General features: G+C 46.6%; 1 protein-coding gene across 5 annotated transcripts in view; it reads right to left on the bottom strand.

Moving 5' to 3' along the window:
• The window catches only part of ZNF697 (zinc finger protein 697), a 49,755-nt gene extending 36,435 nt beyond the window's left edge, over nucleotides 1-13,320 (bottom strand). For 2 of the 5 annotated variants that reach the window (XR_010750323.1, XM_066377300.1), the window contains exon 1: nucleotides 13,184-13,317. The gene's annotated coding sequence lies outside the window, so the exon portion shown is untranslated. The other 3 variants (XR_010750326.1, XR_010750324.1, XR_010750325.1) reach the window with 3 other exon arrangements.
• Nucleotides 13,321-18,634: the final 5,314 nt, after the last annotated feature.

Here is an 18,634-nt window from a genome sequence, read left to right as displayed (position 1 = left end):
TAGAGGGTCCTCCCAACATACCAAGGTTGAGGGAATGCACAAACAAGTTGCACAACAAATCAATGTTTCTCCTTCTCTCCCTCCCTTCACTACCCTCCCTTCCTCTCTCTAAAATTAATAAATTTTTTTCAATTTTTTGTTTTGACAAGAGACAGAGAGAGAGTCTGAGAGAGGGACAGAGAGGAACAGACAGACAGAAAGGGAGAGAGATGAGAAACATTCTTTGTTGCGGTTCCTTAGTTGTTCATTGATTGCTTTCTCATATGTGCCTTGACAGGGGGCTACAGCAGACCGAGTGACCCCTTGCTCAAACCAGTGACCTTGGGCTCAAGCCAGCACCTTGGGCTCAAGCCTGCACCTTGGGCTTCAAGCCAGTGACCTTTGGGCTCAAGCCAGTGACCATGGGGTCATGTCTATAATCCCACACTCAAGCCAGTGAGGGCCCTCAAGCTGGTGAGCCCACACTCAAGCCAGATGAGAGCACACTCAAACTGGTGACCTCGGGGCTTTGAACCTGGGTCCTCTCTGCGTCCCAATCTGACGTTCTATCCACTGTGCCACTGCCTGATCAGGCTTTTTTTTTTTTTTTTTTTTTTAAGGCTCTGGCCAGGTAGCTGATTTGGTTAGAGTTCCTCCAAACATGCCAAGGTTGCAGGTTCTGTCCCTGGTGAGGACATGTGTAAGAACCAACCAATAGGCCCTGGCTGGTGCCTCAGTGGATAGAGCATCAGCCCACATATGAACGTCCCAAGTTAGATCCCCAGTCAGGGCACACAGGAGAAACAACAATCTGGCTTTTTCTTCCTCCCTCTCCCCCTTCTCTCACTTTTCCCCTCCCACAGCCACTGTTCGATGGGTTGGGGCACTAAGGATAGCTCTGTTGGAGCACATCAGCCTCAGGCACTAAAAATAGCTCAGTACTCAAGCACTGGCCCAGACGGGGTTGTCAAGTGGATTCCAGTTGGGGCACATGAGGAAATCTGCCTCACTATCTCCCTTCTTCTCATCTAAAATAAATAAATAAATAAGAATAAAAAGAACCAATGATAATACAAATAGGTGGAATAGCAAATGAGTATTTCTCTCTCTCTTGTCTCTCTAAAAACTTTAAAATGTTTAAAATTTTTAAACTAATAAAAACTTTAAAAATTATTTTTTTAAATAATTTTTAAAAAAGGAATATAGCTGCCATTCCATTTATTCTCTTGTTCAGAAACCCCTGGTTGACTCTACAGGTCTCCAGAGAAGGCCACACTCCACACAGTGTAGCCCAAGGCTCTCTCACTTCCACTTCCTGACCTGTCTGCTAACTCCAGCCAAGAAGGGCTGCTGCTCTGCACCCCCAGGAAGGCAGCACCCTATGTTGTTCCTCTCCTGCCATTCTGTTCCTCCTCAAGAAACAGCAGGAAACAATCTCTCCCTAACTTGTAGTGGTTAGAGCCAGACCACCTACATGGATTCAGTCTCTGGCTCTGTAGCCTTAGAAAGGTTGCTCAACCTCTTTGAGCCTTGGTATTTTCATCTATAAAATGGGGAAATCGACTGTGTCTACTTTATAAGATCATTGTTAAGAGCTCAGAAAGAATTATTACTATGTCACTTTGTGTGACTTTCAGGTATTTTCCTCATCTTAGTCTGCCTAATACCAGTTTTTAAACTACAACCATGGTTATACGAATTTGCATCTTAGCCTGACCTGTGGTGGCACAGTGGAATAAGCATAAACCTGGAATGCTGAGGTCACCAGTTCAAAACTCTGGGCTTGCCAGGTCAAGGCACAAAGGACAAGCAATCAATGAACAACTAAAGTGAAGCAGCTATGAGTTGGTACTTCTCACTCACCCCACCCTCTCTGTAAATCAAGAAATAAAATAAAGAATTTGTATCTTATTGTTTGCTCTCTCCCTCCCTAACCCTTCCTAAACATAAGCTCTCACTGGGAACATAGTGTTTTCTCCACTTTGGTGGCTTCCCCACATAATAAGCCCTCAAATATTTCTTGAAATGGATAAAATTAGGTATAATTATTTCTCTCCCTCATTCTCAAAAGGAAGAACCAGACCAGGAAACCTAGAGATCTGGCCAAGATCACATCAGGTAAGGCAGAGCCATGGAAACAACCTAGCTCTCCCAGCAAGATCCAATAACCTGTCAGCACCAGGAGACAAGCATGCTTAATTATGCTGCCGAACAGACAGACATGATAGAAAGTGGTGATTAGCTTCAGAAGTTGGACAGAACCTTCTCAAAAAAGAATCCTGTGTCCTTTGGCCAAATGTCAGCCAAGGGACATTCAATGCAAACAGTCCTTGTTTGCATCAAAGAGTCCTGTGCATGTCCCCCCCCTCACTCCAAGCTGTAACACTCAGGTCAGCTGTGCAAGGAACAGAGGCAGCACAGAGCTGTGCTTGTGTCCACGGTGGGAACTGCCACCAGACACTCCCAGTCTGGACAAGACAAGTGCTGCTCTCCCTCCTGGAGGAAGGCAGGACTGGAAGTAACAAAAATTGAATAATGAATGAAAAAAGACCAACATTCAACCTTTTCAAAGTAACCAGACTAAATAAAAGGTTGGGGTATAGGGGTGGTAGGGAAGGTAAGAGGTGTGATGGAGAACACAGTCAAAAATAAGAAAAATTATATTTAACAGTAAGTGTCTCTTCAGACCGAAGTTTATTCTCAGTTTTCATGGGTTTGGAGTTTTGTTTTTTCTTACTAAGACAGGAATTTCTTACTATGACAGGCATTCCTTAATTCCTCTTCTTACCTGACACAATTATCAGCCTAAAAACCCCTTTTCCTAAGAGTCCAGAATTAAGCTATGAGACAAAAGTAGGCTCTTAAAGAAATTTGTACAAAGGGTACATGTTATATAAGAAGTATTTTCCAAACTACCAATTCCATCAATACACACTAGAGCACTTGCTAGGGAGATGGGAAACAGAAACATTCCTCATAATAACTGCACCCAAGCTAGTTCAGGCTGTGGTCACAGTCTGATTAAATCCAAACTGACATTTACCTGATTTAAAAATAAAAGGTTGGGCCTGACCAGGCAGTGGCACAGTGGATAGAGCGTCGGACTGGGATGTGGAGGACCCAGGTTCGAGACCCCAAGGTCACCAGCTTGAGCACGGGCTCATCTGGTTTGAGCAAAGCTCACCAGCTTGGACCCAAGGTTGCTGGCTCCAGCAGGGGGTTACTCGGTCTGCTGAAGGCCCACGGTCATGGCACATATGAGAAAGCAATCAATGAGCAGCTAAGGTGTCGCAACGAAAGGCTGATGATTGATGCTTCTCATCTCTCTCCGTTCCTGTCTGTCTATCCCTCTCTCTGACTCTCTCTCTGTCTCTGTAAAAAATAAAATAAAATAAAAGGTTGGGGCCCTGGCCGGTTGGCTCAGTGGTAGAGCGTCGGCCTGGCGTGTGGGAGTCCCGGGTTCCCAGCGCCCATCTGCTTCTCCACCCCTGCCCCTCTCCTTCCTCTCTGTCTCTCTCTTCCCCTCCCACAGCCGAGGCTCCATTGGAGCAAAGTTGGCCCAAGCGCTGAGGATGGCTCTGTGGCCTCTGCCTCAGGCCCTAGAATGGCTCTGGTTGCAACAGAGCAACGCCCCAGATGGGCGGAGCATTAGCCCCTGGTGAGCATGCCGGGTGGATCCCGGTAGGGGGCATGCAGAAGTCTGTCTGACTGCCTCCCAATTTCCAACTTCAGAAAAATACAAAAAATAATAATAATAATAAAAAAATAAAAAATAAAAAAAAAGTTGGGGAGCACATTTCTCCAAGTTTATGTCACACTTTGGTTTCTCATTTGGGGGGGGTAAACTGGTTTTATTTTAAAATAGATCTGGCATACATACACTCCCCCCAAAGAAAAATATAGGAAAAGTTCAGTCAATTAGAGCATCCTCCCAAAACACCAAGGTCATGGATTTGGTTTGAGCTCTGGTCAGGGCATAGACAGGAAGCACATACAGGAAGCAACCAATGAGTAGAACAATAAATAAATGCCTCCCTCTCTCTCTCTCTCTCTCTCTCTCTCTCCCTCCTTTCTTCCTCTCTGTCTCTCTAAAAGCAATCAATAAAACATTTTAAAAAGAAAGAGAAGATGGGCCACAGATTCAGAGGAAATACTTGCAAGAAACCTAACCCATAAAGGACTTTAGCCAAAATGCACAGAGAATTCTTAAAACTTAATGGCAAGAAAATAAATGACCTAATTTTAAAATGGGCAAAAGAGTGAAACAGACACCTCACCAAAAATATATAGATGGCAAATAAGCATGGAAAGATACCCAACATCGGCCCTGGCCGGTTGGCTCAGCGGTAGAGCGTTGGCTTGGCATGCAGGGGACCCGGGTTCGATTCCCGGCCAGGGCACATAGGAGAAGCGCCCATTTGCTTTTCCACCCCCCCCCCTTCCTCTCTCTCTCTTCCCCTCCCGCAGCCAAGGCTCCATTGGAGCAAGGATGGCCCGGGCGCTGGGGATGGCTCCTTGGCCTCTGCCCCAGGTGCTAGAGTGGCTCTGGTCGCAGCAGAGCGACGCCCCGGAGGGGCAGAGCATCGCCCCCTGGTGGGCAGAGCGTTGCCCCTGGTGGGCGTGCCGGGTGGATCCTGGTCGGGCACATGCGGGAGTCTGTCTGACTGTCTCTCCCCATTTCCAGCTTCAGAAAAATACAAAAAAAAAAAAGATACCCAACATCATATATCATTAGGGAACTGCAAATTAAACGAACAATGGGGAAGAATCCAGAACACTGACAACACCAAATGCTGGTGAGGATGTGGAACAACAGTAACTCTTATTCATTGCTGATAAGAAGGCAAAACTGACACAGCCAATTTGGAAGACAGTTTGGTAGTTTCAGACAAAAGTAAGCATACTCTTACCATGCAACCCAGCCATCTCACTCCTTGGTATTTATGCAAATGACCTGAAAACTTATGACCACCACACAAAAACCTACACATGGAAGTTTACAGCAGCTTTATTCATAATCACCAAAACATGAAAGCAACCAAGCTGTCCTTTCATAGAATAATTGACAAACTGTGGAACATCTAGACAATGGAACATTATTCAGAGCTAGTAAGAAATGAGCCATCAAGCCACAAAAAGACATGTTGGAAATATAATGTATTCTATTAGGTGAAAGAAGCCAATCTGAAAAGACTACATACTGTATGATTCCAACTATAGTAGATATATAACATTTTAGAAAAGGTAAAACTGTGAAGATGGTAAAAAAAAAACAAAAAAAACAGTTGCAGGGGTTACACAGGAAAGGGGTGAACAGGCAGAACACTGAGGACTTTCAGGGTGGTGAAACTATTCTGTACAATGCCACAGTGATAGATACATGTCATTATAGATTTGTCAAAACTCACAAAATGAGCCCTAGCTGGGTAGCTCTGCTGGTTACAGCATCATCCCAGTACACCACGGTTGCGGGTTTAACCCATCAGGGCACACACAAGAATCAAGCAAGGAATGTATAAATAAGTGAAACAAAAAAATCAATGATTCTCTCTCAAAAAAAAAAAAATTTTTTTTTTAATTTAAAAAAGTCAATTAAAAACCTCACAGAATGTTTAACACCAAGAGTAAATGCTAAAGTAAACTATGAATTTGGGTGACAATGATGTGTCAGTGTAAGTTCATCAATTTGAACAAACATACCATTCTGGTGCAGGGTGCTAAAAGTGGGAGAGGTCATGCATATGTGCATAACCATCTCTACTTTCTGTTCAGTACAGCTGTGAATCTAAAATGGCTCTAAAAACAAAGTTTATTTAAATATATCTAAATTATATGTAATTTCCCTAGCTTATGTAACACATAAGCACACACCCTTTGCCGTACCTCATTGTAAAAGATTGGTAGAGTCATCATTATTAGGAGGGAATCAGAATGAAATATTTTTAAACATAACACATTCATTCACTCCACATTTACAGCACACTTAACATGTGCTGCCCTACCCATTAACCTGGGTCTCTCACCTTGTGAAGATTCCATTCTGATGATACAATCTTTTCATTTCTCTTTTTTTTTAGTAAGACAGACAGGAAGAGAGATGGGAAGCATCAACTTTTATTTGCAGCACTTTAGTTGTTCATGATTGCTTCTCATACATGCCTTGACCCGGGGGCTCCAGCTAAGCCAGTGACCCCTTGCTCAAGCCAGCAACCTTGGGCTTCAAGCCAGTGACCTTTGGGCTCATACCAGTGACCATGGGGTCATGTGTACGGATCACACGCTCAAGCCAGACCCCATGCTCAAGCTGGTGGGCCCACATTCAACTGGTAACCTCAGGGTTTCAAACCTGGGTCCTTAGTGTTCCAGGTGGACACTCTGTCCACTGCACCACCACCTGGTCAGGCTCCAGTTATATAATCTTAAGAATTCATTGTTTCCAAAGCCACCTACTGCTACCAGAAATCATTGTCAATACCTGCCTGAAGACTTAAAAAAAAAAAAAAAAAAAAACCCTAGGAAAACAGTGATTCTTTGGAATTCACAAATTCCAAAGAATTGTGGATATGGGGGGTAGGGGGAGAATTGTCAACAATGGAAAATGTGTTTTTTCTAAAGTGCCCTGCCTGAGTGTCACCAAGCATCAAAGATGAGCTAACCATGAATATGCACAGCACTGAGACCCTGAGACCAAAGCACACATTTCATAATAAAACCCAGAAGAACAGCTCCTGTTTTCTAACTTATCTTAAGGTCCTGATAAACTTCTCAGAAAGCCATTGAAATCTAAAATGACGCTCAGCATAGAAAGGGGCCCCTTTCCCCTAACTGCACACATTGTAGCCAATGAGTCAGCAGCACAGGACTCAGACTTGACCCTCTGCAGGAAGGAGAGCTTGAAAAATTGTGCTGGCCTTCCCACACAACTGGTGAGCAGCCTGCCGGCCTGCGGAAGCGCCACGCAGGACTTGCTAACAAATGTAAAAATCCCAAGAGCTGTCCTGTGCTCCTTTAAAGGGGCCAAAATGACTAATGTGCTGGTAACAACCAATGCCAAACACTGCGTGTATGCAGAGGCTTCCAAACTTAGGCCTGGAGGTCAGGGCAAAAGAAGGCGGAGTCTGGCCCTGGCCGGTTGGCTCAGTGGTAGAGCATCCACCTGGCGTGCAGAAGTCCCGGGTTCGATTCCCGGCCAGGGCACACAGGAGAAGCGCCCATCTGCTTCTCCACCCCTCCCCCTTTCCTTCCTCTCTGTCTCTCTCTTCCCCTCCCGCAGCCGAGGCTCCACTGGAGCAAAGATGGCCCGGGCACTGGGGATGGCTCCTTGGCCTCTGCCCCAGGTGCTAGAGTGGCTCTGGTCGCAACAGAGCGATGCCTCGGAGGGGCAGAGTGTCGCCCCCTGGTGGGCGTGCCGGGTGGATCCCGGTCGGGCGCATGCGGGAGTCTGTCTGACTGTCTCTCACCGTTTCCGGCTTCAAAAAAATACAGAAAAAAATAATAATAATTAATAAATAAATAAAGAAGGCGGAGTCAACCTCAAGAAGGGGTTTGATCTTGCTGGGAGTAAAAAAGCCTTTCTACCCAAAGAGAGGCCACGCCTCCTCACCACCCCGTTCAGATATGATGCAATGGAGACCAAACCCACACCCCAGGCAAATCATGCTACTCTCAGAGGTGGGGCCAGGGGAACAGAATGAATTACCTCCCTTCCTTACTCAGCCTTTCTTTTTTCTTTATTTTTTTTTTCATATTTTCAGAAGCAAGAGAAACCACTCTGAATTTCTCAGATATGAAATAAAGAAGTCCTTTCTAGAAGACATGGTAGGTGGGCATTAGAGCAAGGGGGAAGAGACTGAAGCAATGGACCCACTCCTGCTCCCAACACCAATAAAATACTGTAATCAGCGCTGACGTGAGTCAAGCTCATTAGACTCAGTAATACATTGATCTGTTCTGGCACATTTCCAGAAGGTTCTTCCTTCTTTTGGCAGTCACATGAAAAGAATGAAAATTAAATAAGAAAGTGACCCCTCTGATCTTTCTCCTACAAACTGTCAATGTGCAAATGATGTTTCATTCCGACATTTCTGCATTTTCAGTTATTACCAATTCATCACCAGCTCGCAGTTCCTGAAACCCCACAATATGTCAGGTTATGTTCAGGACATAAAGTTCCTGCCATGTGCAGGGGATATGCAAATATTCCAGCACCATATGGCAGTTTATTCAAGTTTATTTTCATTAAGAAGACAGTGAAGCTCTGGCCAGTTGGCTCAGTGGATAGAGCCTCGGCCAGGCGTATGGATGTCCCAGGCTCGATTCCCAATCAGAGCACACAAGAGAAGCAACCACCTGCTTCTCTTCCTCTCCCTCTTCTCTCCCTCTTCCCCTCTGGCAGCCAGTGGCTCGACTGGTTCAAACCCCAGGTGCTAAAGATAGCTTAGTAGGTCCTAGCTAGCACATCAGCCTCAGGCACTGAGGATAGATGGGTTGACTCAAGCATCAGTCCCTGACAGGGGTTGCCAGGTGGAACCCAGTCAGGGCACATGAGGGAGTCTGTCTCACTATCTCCCCTCCTCTCACTTAAAAAAAAAAAGGATATTGAGCCTTTTTATTCAGATAATGCAGAAGATTCGGGGAGAGGCTGAGTATGGCATGGAATGTCAAAAAAAGGCTACCAAAAGGGGTAAGACTTGGTCTAGAGAAAGGAACAGAAAGAATTCAGATAGACTGGGAGAACATGGAAAAGAATTCTAGGCCCAATGGTTCTATTAGGGATTCTGAATCTGATCTTCCCAACTGATGGCCATTGGAGGTTAAGGGCATAAAATAATAACAAATTCATGAAAAACCAGGGCCTCTCAGATGAGATCCACTAGGATGAAATTAGAAGCCCAACAACATTCCCAGTAGGAAATCTGGGAGGTAGAGGGCCTCAGGAAGAAGGAAAAGTGATCTGGTGGTTTTCGCCCCAGGAAAGCACAGGTACATCCATTCTGAACAGGCATGGGAGTCAACAGTTCTAAATTATACTCTAGCTTCAGTTCAGAAGCTGAAACTGCAAGCAAGTTTCTTAACTTCTTTCTGAACCCATTGCTTCATTTTTTAAAATGGAAACAATATGTAAACCACCAGATCAAGGCAATACACGTAAATTGTCTAATTCAATAGTTGATATATAGATGTTCTACAACAGTAACTGTTGTCATCACTTAAAAAGGAAGAATGAAAAAATTGTCCAGTTAGAGGTAAACGTGGAACTACAAAATTGCCATGTCATGGGGGGAAGTTTGGAGTCTGTCTGACCTGTCTTGTACTTCTATATGCTAGGTTTTAATTGATTCCTTGGGCAATAAAAATCAAAGTGACATAGTGGATGCCAGTGGATTAGTTCCAAACAGCAGACTGGCCTTTGGAGTGCTGCTCTCTAGAAAGCACATCACACCTTCACAATTGAGAGGTGTCACTTCTTTGGTCCAAGAGCATGACCAAAGTCAATGATTACCCAGTTGGGATTAATCCATTCTATACCCTGCCTACAGAGTTTGAAATTTTAGGCTGGCCAAGAACCTATTCAAGAAACTGTTACTGAATTTCTTTGTACCGAGACACCTTAATATATCCTTTCAGGGTTTTTTCATCCAGAAACAAAAGGAAAAGCTCCAGTCTGTCCTGTACTAAATGCTTTAGATACACAATTGTCACAAATCCTCACAGGTCTAAAGACCTTACAGAAAAAAAAACAGATCAATTAAAGATGTATGCACTCTTTCAGTTCTTTCCCTCATTCCTTCATCTAACCATGCTTTCCAAGTAAACATCTTTCATGCCCTTGTTAGGTATAAAGCACAGGGTAGAGAAAGTCATTGCCCTCATGGGGTTTACAGTTTGAAGGCTAGCAAGATAAACATCTATCACAAGGCAGCCTAAAGATGTGCGTCGTCCAGAGAATACAAGTACTGTGTGGAGAGGAGTAATTTTGACTGAGAGATCAGGAAGATTTCTACAAGAGTGATCCATTGGCTGTGCTAGGATTTGCAGAAAATAATCAGGAAGAGTACAGGATGCTCAGCAAGCACAAAGTACAACCTGACAGAGACACTGTGTCACATCAGAGAAGGGAAAGGTGTCTGTTTCAAAAATGGACAGGTAATAAGGGGTGGCCAGGGGCCAGCGGAAGACAGAGGTGAATTGTGAAGGGTTGTGAACCATGAACACAGACTACCGTTGTTGATTACATTTAACAATACAATGTGTACACTAAGAAACCTGTTCGGGTAAGGAGGAGGGCTAGGATCTTTGCTACAAAGAAAATGGTATTGGCCCTGGCCGTTTGGCTCAGTGGTAGAGCATCGGCCTGGCGTGCAGAAGTCCCGGGTTCAATTCCCGGCCAGGGCACACAGGAGAAGCGCCCATCTGCTTCTCCACCCCTCCCCCTCTCCTTCCTCTCTGTCTCTCTCTTCCCCTCCCACAGCCAAGGCTCCATTGGAGCAAAGATGGCCCGGGCGCTGGGGATGGCTACTTGGCCTCTGCCCCAGGCGCTAGAGTGGCTCTGGTCGCGACAGAGCGACGCCCGGATGGGCAGAGCATCGCCCCCTGGTGGGCAGAGCATCGCCCCCTGGTGGGCAGAGCATCGCCCCCTGGTGGGCGTGCCGGGTGGATCCCGGTCGGGCGCATGCGGGAGTCTGTCTGACTGTCTCTCCCCGTTTCCAGCTTCGGAAAAATAAAAAAAAAAAAAAAAAAGAAAGAAAATGGTATTAACATAGGTTCAGCCTCCAGACCTCTTCTTCCCTACCCCACATGACCAGGCAATATCTCTCTTGCCCTAATTTATCACCTTTAACCAACTTTTTCCCTTTCTCCTTCCTTTTAACTGGACACTAGAAATTAGGCAAACACATAGATTCTGAAAAAACTCAGAGCTTTAGGGGGGAAGGGAGGAAATGTGATGCAAGCCAGCAGTCTGAGTCACCAACCTCAGTGAGGTCTCCTCACCCCTCCAATTCAGCTGCAGCAACTGGTATTTCTGATGTTTCCACTCACCCACTTAATTCCAGTCGTTCTGGAGACTCTCTCTGTTTTCCTTGTTGTAAAGGCTAGCCTGACTTCCCATTTATGACCTAGGTTCACTCTGGTGTCATCTTCTCTTTGGGGCCCAACTAAACTTCTGACATCAAATTTCCTCTAACAATCACCTCTACCTCCAGTGGGCTTGCCCAAGCGCACACACACTAAAAGAAAGTTCCATCAAGAAATCATGTCCTGATTTCAGAGCCCTTCCACTTTATCTCAAATTCCTCATGCCCTCATTCCATTCTTATCCCACTTCAGATGCTTCTTCATCTCTCCTAAAAAAGCTCATGAAAAATGTCTGTTGCCCCACAAACGACTTATACAGGGGGCAGCGCTCTGTGCCCTACCACCCTTTCCATGAGCCTTGGTACTCCAGTGTACCCACCTAAGCCACATTGTTAAAGGTTCATTTGGCTCCTAAAATGTATTCCTAAAATATTAAATAATGTCCATATGCTGGCTTCTTAAGAGGCTCAGTAGCCTGACCTGTGGTGGCACAGTGGATAAAGCAGCGACCTGGAAATGCTGAGGTCGCCAGTTCGAAACCCTGGGCTTGCCTGGTCAAGGCACATATGGGAGTTGATGCTTCCAGCTCCTCCTCACCTTCTCTCTCTATCTCTCTCTCCCTTTCTCTCTCCTCTCTAAAATGAATAAAAAAGAAATTTTTGCCTGACCTGTGGTGGTGCAGTGGGATAAAGCGTCGACCTGGAACACTGAGGTCGCCGGTTCGAAACCTTGGGCTTGCCTGGTCAAGGCACATATGGGAGTTGATGCTTCCTGCTCCTCCCCCTTCTCTCTGTCTCTCTCTCACACTCCTCTCTCTCTAAAAAATCAATAAATAAAAAATATTAAAAAAAAAAAAAAGAGGCTGAGGTAAGCACCTGGGGACAGCAGTAAAATAGAGAGGAAGAAGAGAGAAAACGAGGCCCCTTAGGATAATAAGCTGTTACAGCAGGAACACTTGGACGGTGTTCACAATTACCCACTCATCCATCACAGCTCTTCAAAGACTATTAACTTGCTAGCCATTATCCAACCGCCTTTACCACACCCTCTGTTCCATCGGAGGAGAACCACAGGGCACGCAAAGTAGTCGTAGCGCCCTACAGGTAAAGGACACAGACCCACTATAAGGGCAAGGCTACCTCACCACACTTGAGTCCAGCCTAGCGCTCATGTAGCAAGAGGTGGGTGATTCAGTAAGGAAGGCGGGTGGGGAGGGGGGGGCATTAAAAACAATCGCTGAGAGTCCCAGAGAAATGGTAATCCGATTCTGAAGCCTGGCCATAAAGGACACTCAGGGCCCCTGCGGCCGATACTCTCGGCTCAATCTCTTATCGCCCTACCCTGCCAACACGCGCTTCACCCCGCGCCTCCCCGCTCAGTCCCGAGCTTCGGCATTCTGAGTAAAGGCATCAGCTTCGCCCAACCACCCACACACCGGCAGACAGGGACCGCTGGCTCTGGGAAGACTACCGGAGCAAAACCGCCACCGTCCAGGATGTGTATACTCTCCACTCACCCATCCTTACTGGGCCATCTGCCCGCTCTGATGGAAGCCCCAAGCCGCTGATTTGAATCGGGCTAGAATAAAGCGGAGGTGGAAAGGGAGAACACATTTCACAAGGAGCCAGGATGACGAGCTGATGCTCCTCCGCGCACCCACTCCAACCCCACCCCTTCATCCCCGCTTGAGGCTGGGGGCGTGGACAGACAAGGCGTAGGGAGCGCATTTGGTCCCGGTCACAGCTGCACACAAAGCCCTTCACCTTCTCCTCGCCACCCAAGCTCTTCCCTAGGCTTCGTTGTTCCGAGGGTCTCGGATGCCCCCTTTGGTGGTCGGCGGGACGGTCCAACTCCCTCTCGCAGCGCTGCCCCCTCCCTCCCATCTCAGCCTCCTCCTCCCGGCCCCTCGCCACCGACCCCCGCGGAAGCTCAGCCCGGGTTTGGGAGCCACGACAGCACCCCTTGCGCCCCGCGGCAGCGGACAGCGGTCTAGTCTCCAACGTACAACTTCACCCAGCCGGTCCGCCACCCACTCTGGGGCGCACACCCATCCCCGCAACGGTTGGACCGGTTCAGATCAGCCCCATCTTCAAGCGGCGGGGGAGCCGAGCCGCAGGCACGCTCCTACCTGCGCGGCGGCGGGGCGGCCAGGAGCGAGGGCACTGAGCGCCCCAGCCCGAGCCCCGCGCCCCGGCGCGGTTGCCCTTGTGCTGCGGCGGTGGCAGCTGCAGCAGCCGCTGGCTCGCTGGCAGACTGGCTGGCTGCCCGGCTGACTCCTCACTGGGGCTTCCTGTAGGGCTGGACAAAGGACATTTCCTGGGAGGAGCAGGGGGAATGTTCCCAGCATGCCTCGATTTGTAGTTCCCGGGGACTTCCTTTCACCGCAGCAGTTCGGACCAGACAGGGGCCTCGGACTAGAGGAGAGGCGCTCCCTGCGACCTTAAGCGCTCCAGAGAAGGAACTGCGGAAGGTCACACTGTGGACCCTGCCCCGCGCCTTCCGGGACGCGGTCGCCACGTGGGAGTTCGCGCTCCGCGCATAGGCGGCGGTCCGCTCTATGGGAAGCTGTCGCTGAGCTGTCGCGATGTGCGGGAAGACCCTGGGGTGGAAAGGCCTTTTTTTTAGAAAGGAGAAAGTTTGGGGTGGGTTCGCTTTGAGTTGACTTGGTTTTTTAATAGATTTTCTTTTCCTGGTTCATTCTCTTTTTTTAAACCGCCGGAATCCTGCCGGGGGCGGATTAAAGAACTTGACAGCTCACTAGGAATTCAGGTTCCTTAAGATCTTGGCGCTTTGTCCTTAAAACCATAGGACTGATTGTTTCCAGAGCCTGACCCGGGGACATTCCTCCCTCCGATGTTGGCCGTGTCCCCGGCATCTTTTCAAGAAAAGTAATTAAGAGATTGAAAATAAATTACAGTACAGAAATTAACAATAGACGTATAAAAAAAAAATAAAAAAAAAAACCGAAACCGTGTGCTAGACTTTCTGCTTATCACTCCCTCCTACACCTTCATGAATCAGTTTACTGTATCCTACAAAACAAATGTAAAGACCACTGTATGCGGGGAGAGGAGGGGGTAATTAAGGAAGGAAGACATTGACCACAAGAGAGGAACTCCTCCTCCAGCCTATCAAGAGCCTGTAATATCCTCCACAAACTCCTGTCTAATTCTGGAACTACATGCCCAAGCCCCTCCAAAAATCAAGGAAGGATCACATAGAGACTAAATAACTAAAAGCTGTGTTCTCTCAAAGGAACTAGGAAAGGAGGTTCTAGGATGCTCCAAAACGTGTCTGAAAATATAGGTCATAATAACCCATCTTACCCACTTGGCCTCTCCCATTTCAAGTGCACATGAATTAGAACACTGGAGTGAGGGATGTAGTTTACACTTAAAAAAAAGTGTATCCACTTTTCTGCTGTAGTACCCTTTCTCCGGAGATCCTTAACCACAGGAAGATGGGCTGGTTTCATTTAAGGTGCAGAATTGGTGAAAAGCATATAGGTGTAAGCACCTACATCCCCAAAGTTCCTGTTATATAAGGAGGCCTCCACCACGGTCAGAGGGTGGAGCCTTTTCCAACAGGTTCCAAAGTCACACAGCAACTTCAGGAAAGTCTAAACTTGTAAACCTGTGTGTGGGTTTGGGTTTTATTTTTAAACCAACCAAAAATTTTCATCCTCACCTTTCAAAAAGATAACTGATAATTGGAAAAAATAATAATAAATTCAATTTTATACACACTTAGATATATTCCAGGATTTAAAAAGTATGTTCCACCTGACCAGGTGGTGGCGCAGTGGATAGAGCATCGGATTGGGATGTGGAGGACCCAGGTTCGAGACCCCGAGGTCACCAGTTTGAGCATAGGCTCATCTGGTTTGAGCCAAGCTCACCAGCTTGTACCCAAGGTCACTGGCTTGAGCAAGGGGTCACTCAGTCTGCTGTAGCCCCCGGTTAAGGCACATAAGAGAAAGCAATCAATGAACAACTAAGGTGTTGCAACGAAAAACTGATGATTGATGCTTCTCATCTCTCTTGGTTCCTATCTGTCTGTCCCTATCTATCCCTCTCTGACTCTCTCTGTCTCTGTAAAAAAAAAAAAAAAAAAAAAAAGTTCCATTACTATGCCTACATTTCATGGAGTATTGTTTTTAATTACTATAGTATCATAATTTTAATATTTGGAAGAATAGTTTCTTGTAATTATGCATTTTTTTCTAATCTATTTTTTCACATTTGCATTCAAAAACTATTCTAATCTAAAATTTGATTTACTTAAAATGAGTATAAAACGATATAAAATGTTTTGGGGGAGGGGAACAAAACAAAAGAGTCATTGACATGGCTAGATTTGCCTACATTGTTTAAGCTTGCAAGTATATAAGGTAGACATCTGTTTTTCTTACCTAGCAAGCACCCCCCCCCCTTTTTTTGGTAACAATACCTGTGAGGAAATGACCCCCCTTCTTGCCCTCACTCTTTGTGACTTAGAGAGGGGCATAGCTTGTTTCTACCTCCATTTCAGTGATGGATTCTTAGTCAGCACCTGCCCATGAAGCTATTCTGTCACTGTACATGGGATAAGTTACTAGATGAAGCAATCTGAGAAAAAGTGTCTGTGTAGAGAGAGAGAGCACAAGCAAATCCTTATGATACTCTTTGATCATGCCTGAAGCCAAACACCCCCAGACTTTTAGTTACATGAGCTAAAACATTCTGTTTTGGGCATAAGCTATTTTGAGTTCTATGTCTTGCTTCCCACAGAGTTGTGTACAGCTGGGTGTGGGTGTTGCCGTGCAGATCCTTAGCCCCGCAGTTTCTAAGTAGAATAAGGGTTAGAGTACAAAGGCGTCTCAGACCCCAGGATATAATGGGCAGCGTTTTAGAAATTTTGGTTGACCAATGTCAGGATTTTAGAAGGTTTGGGCTACTTATAGTTGTTATAAATGTTCTCAGGAAAGAGACCTGCTGATTTGAAAGCTGGCCCGAGTAGAAGAAGGGAGGAAGAAATAACAGCCTGGCTCAGAGATATTCTTTCTGCCTCTAGCCAACAGACCAGACGGCCAAGAGCCAGATATACTGAGCCACACCAGGTTAGAAAAATGAAATTCTCTGCCCTTTCCAGAGTGATAGCAAAGGCACATGGGTGAAAAACGGATGATGGAAAGACCATCTACAGGTCTGCATCTGACTCCTCCTGCTGTGCCTTCCCTGCCTGAGGAAGAGCAGAATTAACCCCATTTTAAGTAGGGTGACCATATAACTTATCAACCAAAATGGGACCATTTTGAGTGTGAATAGGAATGTGTTATTAATAATGACACCTAAATGACAGCTCTAAAGCAGGTCACCCTAATAAACAGCTTTGCATCAAGAGACCAATCCATTAGTCCTCCTAAACCCCCAGATAATTGTTTCAAATTGTTCCTAGGTGGAGGTCAAGATGGCTGCAGTGAAACTGAAAACTGGAAGGTAAGTCAGCCCTAAGGACTTTCCTTAAAAGACAGAAAGCCCCTGACCAGGGTTCTAGAGTATAAATGAACTCCACACATGTGAGCTACATTAGCATGTGTATGACTACAGCTGGTCAGTCCCCAGAGGGGAACCTTTCCAATGTGACTGTGGTCAGGAAGGAAAATAGTCAATAAAAATCTTTCTCTTGTGAGTTAAAATGGAAACAGCTAAATTAGCCAAAAAAACTCAGTTCTCTGTGGGGGCAAGTAATTCTTGTTATTTCTAATTAGCAGAATTGAATACATCCTATGGGACAGTCTCCCTGCTTATTATTCACCCTTTCCCTTGCTGTCAAGTAGGAGTTTCCTCCACCATGTTTACAGTGCTGTGTGGGGAATGGTCAGATTTGTAGTTTAGCCATTAGCTGGCAGAAAGGGATAATAAAAATCATTTAAAATCCTGGGCTAGGAGCTAGAACAAAGTAAGGGTCTCTCGCTTTGCAGTACGGGTGGATGCACTTTCAGGCATATGTGGAGTGCATGCTTTTACGTGGGGACGCTTCCCCCCTCCACACACTGGAATAGCAACTGTTTTATTTATTTATTTATTTATTTATTTATTTATTTATTTATTTATTTATTTATTTTTCTGTATTTTTCTGAAGCCGGAAACAGGGAGAGACAGTCAGACAGACTACCGCATGCGCCCGACCGGGATCCACCCGGCACGCCCACCAGGGGGCGACGCTCTGCCCACCAGGGGACGATGCTCTGCCCCTCCGGGGCGTCGCTCTGTTGCGACCAGAGCCACTCTAGCACCTGGGGCAGAGGCCAAGGAGCCATCCCCAGCGCCCGAGCCATCTTTGCTCCAGTGGAACCTCGGCTGCGGGAGGGGAAGAGAGAGACAGAGAGGAAGGAGAGGGGGAGGGGTGGAGAAGCAGATGGGCGCTTCTCCTGTGTGCCCTGGCCGGGAATCGAACCCGGGACTTCTGCACACCAGGCCGACGCTCTACCACTGAGCCAACCGGCCAGGGCTGGGGGACGCTTTTAAAACTATGTGCAGGGAAGAAGGGCAGACCGTGGATGAATGGCAGTGCACAGCTATTTATTTAATGGCTCAGCATGCTTCCCACTTCTCCTAACACCTAACTTCCCTTCCAAGAAACCCTCTACTACCAACTTTAGTCTTGTCTGGAAGAGGCTGCCATGCTTCCCCCTGCTCCCACCTCTTCATCTTCCAGCTCCAGAGCTAGGTTTGAAACCTCCGGCCTGCCAATCAGCAGAGGCCCAGACCAGTGATCCACTCAGGTGTGGGCCTATGACCCAGCAGCTAAGGTCAGAGAACCCTCTTTTCCTATTGGAATTGTTCTTTGGAAAGACAACAAACCTATGAAGATGCTGGTGGTGTAGCCTGAATGTGTAGTCAAAACAGGGAAAGGAAGTGTGGAGAGAAGAAACTAAGAGTTTATTTGACGTCTTCAGTTCAGCCATGCCTGATCTAGCTATCCCTGCACTCTTCAATTATGTGAACAATTAAATCTCCCTGGCACCACTACCCTAGTTTTGTTTCTTGATTAATCTAATTGAATTGGATTTCTGCCTATTTCAACTAAACTCAGAGCTTTTGTGTGTTTTGCAGTATTTCTCATGGTAAAGACACTCAGAAAAGGGGATGGGAAGAACAATAGATAGTCCCACCTGGGCAACAGCTATCACTAAAGTGTTCTTTTTCTCTCTCTTTCTTTCTCTCTCTCTCTTTGTATTTTTCTGAAGTGAGAAGCTGGAGGCAGAGAGACAGACTCCCACAGGCACCTGACCAGATCCACCCGCATGCCCACCAGGAGGCGATGCTCTGCCCATCTGGGGTGTTGCTCTGTTACAACTGGAGCCATTCTAGCGCCTGAGGCGGAGGCCATGGAGCCATCCTCAGCACCCAGGCCAACTTTGCTCCAGTGGAGCCTTGGCTGCGGGAGGGGAAGAGAGAGATAGAGAGAAAGGAAAGGGGGCCTAAAGTGTTCTTTTTCTCCATAGGCTCCCTGTGGTTTCCAGCACTAACCCTCTAATTCCATCACGCAGGCTGGTTATAATTGTGTGACAAACTGACCATTCTGGGATTGAAAT

This window comes from Saccopteryx leptura, chromosome 3 (assembly GCF_036850995.1).
Source record: "Saccopteryx leptura isolate mSacLep1 chromosome 3, mSacLep1_pri_phased_curated, whole genome shotgun sequence".
Classification (NCBI taxonomy): domain Eukaryota; kingdom Metazoa; phylum Chordata; class Mammalia; order Chiroptera; family Emballonuridae; genus Saccopteryx; species Saccopteryx leptura.
The sequence above is the reverse complement of the archived record's forward strand: the minus strand, read 5'-3'. Positions and strand labels throughout refer to the sequence as shown.